The sequence below is a fragment of the Oryctolagus cuniculus genome, chromosome 6 (genome assembly GCF_051225735.1).
Source record: "Oryctolagus cuniculus isolate XC-2025 breed Fujian yellow rabbit chromosome 6, ASM5122573v1, whole genome shotgun sequence".
In the NCBI taxonomy this organism is placed as follows: domain Eukaryota; kingdom Metazoa; phylum Chordata; class Mammalia; order Lagomorpha; family Leporidae; genus Oryctolagus; species Oryctolagus cuniculus.
This window is the reverse complement of record NC_142872.1, coordinates 83120506-83128617: the sequence shown is the minus strand read 5'-3', so window position 1 is coordinate 83128617 and position 8112 is coordinate 83120506. Positions and strand designations below refer to the sequence as shown.

Here is an 8112-nt window from a genome sequence, read left to right as displayed (position 1 = left end):
CAATTTCAAAGTAGACCCTTTTTTAAAATGTATCCCCTCTTTGCAGTTCTTTCTGTAATTTTTTAATTTCTTTATTGCACTTATTTAAAGGTTCACTTAGCTGTCGCTCCCCGTCTTCGTGGAGGAATGACACAGAACCCTGCGCTGTTCTTTTGTCTGCTCGGCCCTCCCCGGGTTTGCTGCTGGTTCTTCCCGGGTTGGCTACCGTCCCTTCCACCTCCGTGGAAGGGCGGTTCCCCCTAGCCACTTTCCCCACTTCCGCGGGGGAGCGGCACACCGCTGGCCGGCTCTCTCGGGGGCTGCACAGGTGTTCCTTCAGATAGATGTTCCTGGTGCATGTTGTCTCTCTCCTCCTTTATAGTCCTCTTCCACCAATCCCAACTCTGCTACCCACACGCCGAGTACACTGCTCTCCTCCAATCAGGAGCAAGATCAGCTCCTGCAACTCAGTCGATCAAATTGGCGAGAGGCAGCTGCGCAGAAGTTGTTACTCCCTCTCCCAGCGCCATATTGTGGGAGAGCAGATGCATAGAATAAGTCTTAATTCCAGTAACTTAGTCTAGTCCGAGTTGCTCCCAGTTGCTCCCCACACTTAGCTCTATTCTACAGTTTTGACATCCTAACCATTGTAGTATTTGTAGCATATAGTGAATTAAAGTTTTATTAACATCTATCTTTATTCTAGTGGGAAGTATATACCAGAGAGCCTGTTGCCTTTTAATTCTTTTCCACAAATAGCTCAACCTTTCATAAAGCATTAACCCTTTCTCCTACACTAACATTCTGCTTGATTAAAATTCTACAAAGCAATGGACATTTTGGAGGTTATGAGACTAAGTGCTTTTCCCTAAAATTAGGAATACAGCAATCATTAGCAGGACCACCAGGAAGCTCCGGCTTGCTTATGCAGAGTGTAGTTCCCATCAAACCTAAAACCACCAAGAGGACCACAGCTGTCCTCACACCTTGCTGAGACAGACCTTCTGCTGTGACCTTGTCAGCCATCCGAAGTTGCCTTGGCCTTGTCAGACAAGTGTAGAAGGAAAGGAACATAAAACTTCAATCTTGCATTAGGGAAAAAAAGTTGCCATTTTTCTTTAGTACATTTTTTTTCTTTTAAAGATTTATTTATTTATTTGAAAGGCAGAGTTACAAAGAGAGGCAGAGGCAGAGAGAGGGGGTGGGTCTTCCATCTAGTGGTTCACTCCTCAAATGGCTGGCAATGGGTGGAGCCATGCCGATCTGAAGCCAGGAGCCAGGAGCTTCTTCTGGGTCTCCCACATGGGTGCAGGGGCGCAAGGACCTGAGCCAGAAGATGATTCTTAATCCTTTTTACATGGCTTAAAACCTAGAAGAAAATGAGGAGACTGTATTTTGATTGTTATACTTTAATACCTGAAGCTGTATACTTCATAAGGAAAAGAGATTTATTGAGCTCCTAGTTCTAGAAGTTCAAGGACACGGCAGTGGCTTTGGATCCATTCTGGTGTGGATCTCAAAGTAAATGGATCACAGTGAGAGGAGCTGTGCCTGAAAGAGTGACATCAGACAGTGAGGCAGGAAGCCAGAGGGAGAGGCCCAGGTGCTCTGCTCTGGAGCAAGTCTCTCAAAAGTCAACCTAGGGGTCCCATGAGCATCCAAGGGGTCTTCAAAAAGTTCTCGGAAGATGTGTATTATCAAAAAAGACCAGGCATGGATTTCAAAATTGTTTTATACCAAAATAAACTTATCTTTAATTCTACTTTTTCATGCACTTTTAAAAAAGTACCCTCATATCCTAACTTCTTCCTAGGACAATTCTCTGAATAACCCAGTTACCCCCCTGTAGGCCCCAGCTCACACAGGCCCAACCACCTTTCAACATTGCTGCACTGAAGGGCCTGCCTTCCTCTAACACATGAGCCCTTGGGGCATTTACCGCATCCAGGCAGCCCATAGCAGAGATCTCCAAGAATGGTCCTGCTCTCCTGTTCATACTGCTGCTAACAGCCATACTGTGCCCTGTGGGACCCTGAAGTGGAAACTGATCACCAGTGTATTTATTCATAACTGCGCATGATCTTTTGTTTTCTTTTTCTAAAGTTCTTCTCTTCTTTTAAAAAAAATTGTGAAAGAGATTATCAGTGGAAAAATTGCATTTTCTGCCTCTTGCTGTGTCACATGGTAATGGTTGACTAATAGTATTAATAAGCAACATCTGTTTCAGCAGGCATTGTTATTATACTGCATGCACTAAGAAAATCTGAGATGTCATTGGCTTTAAAGAGTAGTCTATTCTGGTTATACTTTAAATATTCCTTTATAAAATGCACTTAATCACATTATTACTGAGTTCAGTTGTTAGTGTTTTGAAACAACCAATTAGATAATTGACCCTAACTGATAATATCTTAATTCAAATAAAAATATTTAATCAGAATTAGTTTAAATTTTACCTCTGAAAATAAATGACTCATTTGCTGCAATGATTTCCACCTGCAATTCATACTTTTCTCTTTATTCTAATGCCCATGCTCTACTTTTTTTAGAAGAAAGAAATTGGCTGCCCTTTGAAAGGAAAAGATTGTAATGATCAAAGTTTTCTTGCATTAAAGAACATTGACTGATAGATGTCTGTACTCTTACTAACTGATCTGTGTGCATATTAAGAGTTAGTGGCATTTGTTCTTTAATCTATTTGTACCAGTTATCCTTGTTAAAATAATCAGGGAAATTAATAATTAAATGATGTTATCACATAATACATGAATTATGAAGGGGTAAAAGAGATGTCTGTATGAAACTATGAATGAATTTGAAATATTGAATAAATGTAAGACATGCTAAAATGTTTCTTTAGTGTGGGCAGGACAAATGTCAAAATTTGTGGAAAAGTAAAAGATAAAAGGCATTCTCTTACAAATTTGGTTGTTTGCAAAAGTATGTAAGTGGCAACTCGTATTTTAAAAATGTTAAACTGTAATTCATAGAATTCTCTAGTATAATATAGAAAGTGAAGACAATGAGGAACTAAAATCTGCAGGGTTAGTCTCCACGTGGCTTTGGTGAGGGCTTCAAAGACTGTAAGTAAATTCCCATTATGCACACAAGATTAAAATAAAACATTTACAGGGCAAGTGTTTAGCCTAGCTGTTAAGACACCTGCCTGCCAATCAGAATACCTAGGTTCAATATCTGGCTCCAGCTTCTGACACGAGATCACGGCTAAAGCAGACCCTGGTAGGCAGTGTCAAGGGCCCAAATGGGAGACCTAAATTGAATTCCTGGTTCCTGGCTCTAGCCGGGCTCCAATCTTGGCCATCACAAGTATTTAGGGGGTAAATCAGCAGATGGTAGCTCTCTGTCTTTCTTTCTGCTTGTATCTGTCTCACTGTTTCTCAAAGAAATTTTAAAAATTAAAACATAATGTTTAAGTATGTGTAAGTGTCTGTGCCTATTAAATTCCTTACTCTGGCTGATTTTTCAATTAATTGCCACACCCACCCTTACACAGCTTCCAGGGTACCATAAACACCCAAACAATACGATGGTGACGCAACACCACACTGCTGTGTTGCCTTTCACTCTCATCCCACAGGAAAGAAATAGTGGAGGCCCTCTTCTATCCAAAAGACAAAAAATAAAAAAGACACCCCTGGGAAAGGGTTGGCTCATGCAGAGGCAGGATTGCATGATGCTCTTAGGTAACCATGGATAGTGAACTGTGGTGAGAAACTTAGGGTAGAAAGCTAGAGCGGCGGAAGTTCAACCATGAATATGAACTATATTATAAAGAATTGAAACGCTGACTTAAGGATCTTGTGGACAAAAATGTAACAAATAGTTTTGAGAATGTGGCAAAATGAAGGGAGGAGGTTGATGAGAGTGGTGTAGAGGGGTATACAAGTCTTCTGTTGGAAAGAAATCCAGGCATAAAAGTGAAGGTTAGTGAAGCTCAGGCAAGAATTTGGACAGATCAGTACAGAGAACACTTCAGTGAGTGGACGACATGAAGTGAGGTTGGCCTGGGCAGGGATGTGCTGGGAAAAGTCCGGCTTCTGAGAAGGCAAAATGAATGAAGACCAAGAGGTACGTATTGGTCTAATAATGAAAACATTAGGAAAATGAGAAGAGGAAGGGAACCATTGACTGAGTAGAACAAGAACAAGGGGAGGTTAAGAGGCTTGAGAAGACAAAGAGTTTTGAAAAAATGCTTAATGTTGAAATCCTGAACAAAATAGATGTCAAGTCTTTGTGAGGAAATTGTGAAGAAAAAGGAGTTACAGAGAGGGAGAGGCAGAGGAAGAGAGAGGAAAGTCTTCCATCCCCTGGTTCACTCCCCAAATGGTCACAATGGCCAGGGCTGGGCCAGGCCAAAAGCAGGAGTCAGGAGCTTCATCCAGGTCTCCCACCTGTGTGCAGAAGCCCAAGGACTTGGGCCATGTGCTGCTTCTTTCCCAGACCCATTACCAGGTATCTGGACCACAAGTGGAGTGGCTGGGACCAGTGCCCATTATGGGATACCAGTGCTGCAGACCCACATGATAGCTTCAAAAAGAAGTTTAAGAGGTGGACAAGTTCATGTTGGAGTTCACCATGGGGACGCCAAATTGCACTTTGCCAATGTGGAAATATTGATGGAAGAGTGAATGGGAACACAGAGAGAAAAGAAAGAGTAGGTGTCAAAAACTCAGTTGGGAAGACTGGCTATGAAGAAAGCAGAGAGACATAGCAGTAAGTGGGGATCAATGATGAGCGCAGGGTGTCTGAGAACTTGATATCAAATCACAACATGTTTGGATGCCTAGAGGAAAGCTGAATTTTAGAGCAGGCAATAAACATAGCAATGGAAAAGGAGTAGAGACAAGTGAGATCTTTTAGAGCCATGTGTGAGCACTGGCCTTCCATGGAAGAGGCGTCATTATCTACATAGTAGCAGGAGCATCAAAGGAGAGAATGAGAACATGACAGAAGATGTGTTGACATGGCACTGGAAGACGAGGGCCACATGAAAGCCTCTTAATGAAGGAGAGGACACCGCTGCTTCTGAAGAGCAGTGGAGGGTGAATGTGGGAAATTTGGAGAGGGTAGGAAGGGAGCTGCAAATTTAAAAAGCTGGGATTGCAGAAGCAAGACCCCCCTAAGGCTGGTGAACTTGAATTGATGATTAAGACCAGCATGAAGAAAGATTTTCCCCAGCAATCCTCCTCGGCTGCTTGGATTTTGACAGTGAGAATGAGTGTGGCTGAGATCACTCAAGGTTGGAATTTTACTGGTGGTTAGGGAAAAAGCAGAAGGCAACAGAGTTGATGATTTTTGCAAGGAGTGGGGTTGTAATAATGAGCCATAGAATGTAAACTAAACAAAGAAGGATGATAGCAAGAGGGTCAATGGATGGAAAGTGGGGGGATTCATGGATTAGAATTCATAGTGAGGTTGAGAAGTTGTTACTACAAGAATGAAGGACATGTGAGTGGAAAGCTTAGCAAGCTGTGACATGAAGGTTTTAATTTAACATTTCAGAGGCAGTACCATTGCGAATGATGGGGCGGCCTAAGACTTGATTATGGGAGGTACATGGCACAGTTATTGACTATAAGGTGGTCTAGAAACCAAGAAGTTAGAATGTGAAGGCATCTTCATGGATGGAAGTCATCTCAGATGATGATGAGAGGCTGGGAGGAAAAAGAAGGCTAGCATCGAGGGGCCAAGGGTTTCAAGGAATGAATGCTATGAAGAGGATTTTCATTGTTGCAGAGAGGAGGAAGCTTAGACAAGTGAATATATGAGCTGCAGGGAGTGGAGCTTTTTCATTTCATTCAATGTTGTCTCAAGGGAAAAGAAGTGGTAGTATATGGAAATGGCACTGATGGAGACAGGTATGGAGGAGAAAGGACAACATCTAAGGCAGTGGGGCATTAGGCAACAAAATCAGCCCTTCTTGAGAAAGCCCCATGGGGAAATGTTATCAGAAAGGAATTGGCTGGCAGGGCAGAAGGTGATGGGAAGCATCATAGAAGCTGAGGAAGATAATGAAGCTGTTAAGGAGATAAGAACAACCACTGATCCTTGTTCAAGACCAGAAAGCTAGTATGTGGCTCTGTTAGAATTCAAACTCAAGTATATCTGACTGCCAAGCTAGGTCATGTTGCTTATCACAGGGAAAAAAACTATCTGAGTTAGTGAATTGAATGCTGGATGGCGATAGATACATTTTCAAAATGCTTTCATTCATCTCTTTTATTCTTAACAATTTCAAGGCCATTAGGATTGGTACAGTGGCATTATACCAGAAAATGTAACAGAGAAAAGAGAATAGCTATGCAGCCCCAGAAAATACAGTCTTTAGAAGCTCCACTTAATGTCAGAAACTCAGTGTGAATGAAATGACTCAGGTGAGTCTGTGGAGCCAGCAGAGATGCGATATCAATCGAGACTGCAATGCTATTTTACAGCATTTGAAACACTTTTTATAAACAGTTGTTGCACTAGAATGCCTCCCACAAGAAGCTATTTGGAATGAAAATGACAACGGGAAGATCAAATTCTCATCAAAGTTGATTATTCTGGCAGAAAGAGTATGCAAAATATCTTGAAGGCAGTAGACTATGCTTAATGCATATCATTCAGTATTCATGATCTTAAATATTGCATATAATTGATGAAACATTCTCTGCATTGTTACATTCTATTCCTAAACTCCTGTAAACAAAACACAGTCATTCCAGGCCTAACATTCTGCCAAAATTTATATCTTCTCACTGTGCACAATGACAATGACAAAACACAAGGTCAAGGGATCTAAAAACTGGATGTTGACTATATTTGAACTCTCTTAAACTCAGACCCTAACATAAAGGTATTAATAAATTATTCAAGTACACATGAGAGTACTTAAAAATTTTGTAGGAAATGATATTAAAAATAAGTTTATTTTGGTGACAATATTTTGAAATCCATGCATAGTTTTTTCACAGTATGCATTTCCCATGCACTTCTTAAAGATGAGTGCATTCTGGAATGGAAAATCCCAGTTACATGGAATGACTGGGCAGTTTCTCAGAGCAATGGACCCTTCTTGCTCTTCTTTGCCCTAGTCTATTTTGAAAACAAAATGTAAAGATATTTTCACCAGCAGATAGAAATCCTGTTACCCTCCAGGGACACACACTATTTTTTCCCCTAAGGCAATACCCAATTAAAGCATTTTCCCCAAAACTACTATCACCTTGGAATCTTCCTCCCCAAGCAAACGAAATACTGCAAATTCGAGAAGCCATTGCATGAAGAAATTATAAGTATTTGAAATGATGCCTGTACCAATTAGCCTGATCTGATACTTATGCATTGTGCATACATATTGAAATGTCATGATGTACTCTATAAATATGTACATTTATAATATGTCAATTCATTTTTAATTCAAAAATGAAATTGTTGCAATGATAATTTCTCTAAGTAGTGCTTCCAAATCCAGTGACTATCTACTGTTTTATGTCCACAGTACATTTGTGCCTTTTTCTTGAAACCCAACTATTCCCTTGCACCTTACTGGGCAATGTGTTAAGCACAAATAAATAAATAAATAAATAAAGGCAATCTGACCCTGGCCACTCTTGAATGGTCCAGAACTGGGCATGTGACCTAAATCAGATCAACTAGATTCCTCAGGGGTGTTGAACACATGATTTAATATGCATGTAAACTCAGATACCATCACCACCTTATTCCCAGTCACAGGATATTAACATGGTGAAGGAAAGTGACTTGCAAGACAAGAGAGGGGAGTAAAACATGCACAGACGTCTTGTCAATTATGCTGCTGTTGCTGCTTAGGAAAGCAGAGATGAAGATATAGAATAAACCCTCGGGTCTTCCCACACCAACTGTTCCTAAAACTCATCTGTGTTGCTGTCCAAGAGTTCTGTAGACACCTAAGAATCTGCATCATTCCATGACATCACCTTCCCTATTTCCCCCAAACTACCATACCTTGGAATTTTCCTCTCCAAGTAAATGAAACACTGGGAAATCAAGAATTTGTGCACAAAGAAATGATGAATATTTGAGATGACGGCTATACTAATTACCCTGATCTGATACTTATGCATTAAATATATATATACTGAAATC

General features: G+C 40.8%; 1 long non-coding RNA gene across 2 annotated transcripts in view; it reads right to left on the bottom strand.

Moving 5' to 3' along the window:
- Positions 1–1105: 1105 nt before the first annotated feature.
- The window catches only part of LOC149126210 (uncharacterized), a 15554-nt gene continuing 8547 nt past the window's right edge, over positions 1106–8112 (bottom strand). For both annotated transcript variants that reach the window (XR_016235668.1, XR_016235669.1), the window contains exon 3: positions 1106–1348. This is a non-coding gene — a long non-coding RNA (uncharacterized LOC149126210). The remainder of the gene's footprint in view (positions 1349–8112) is intronic.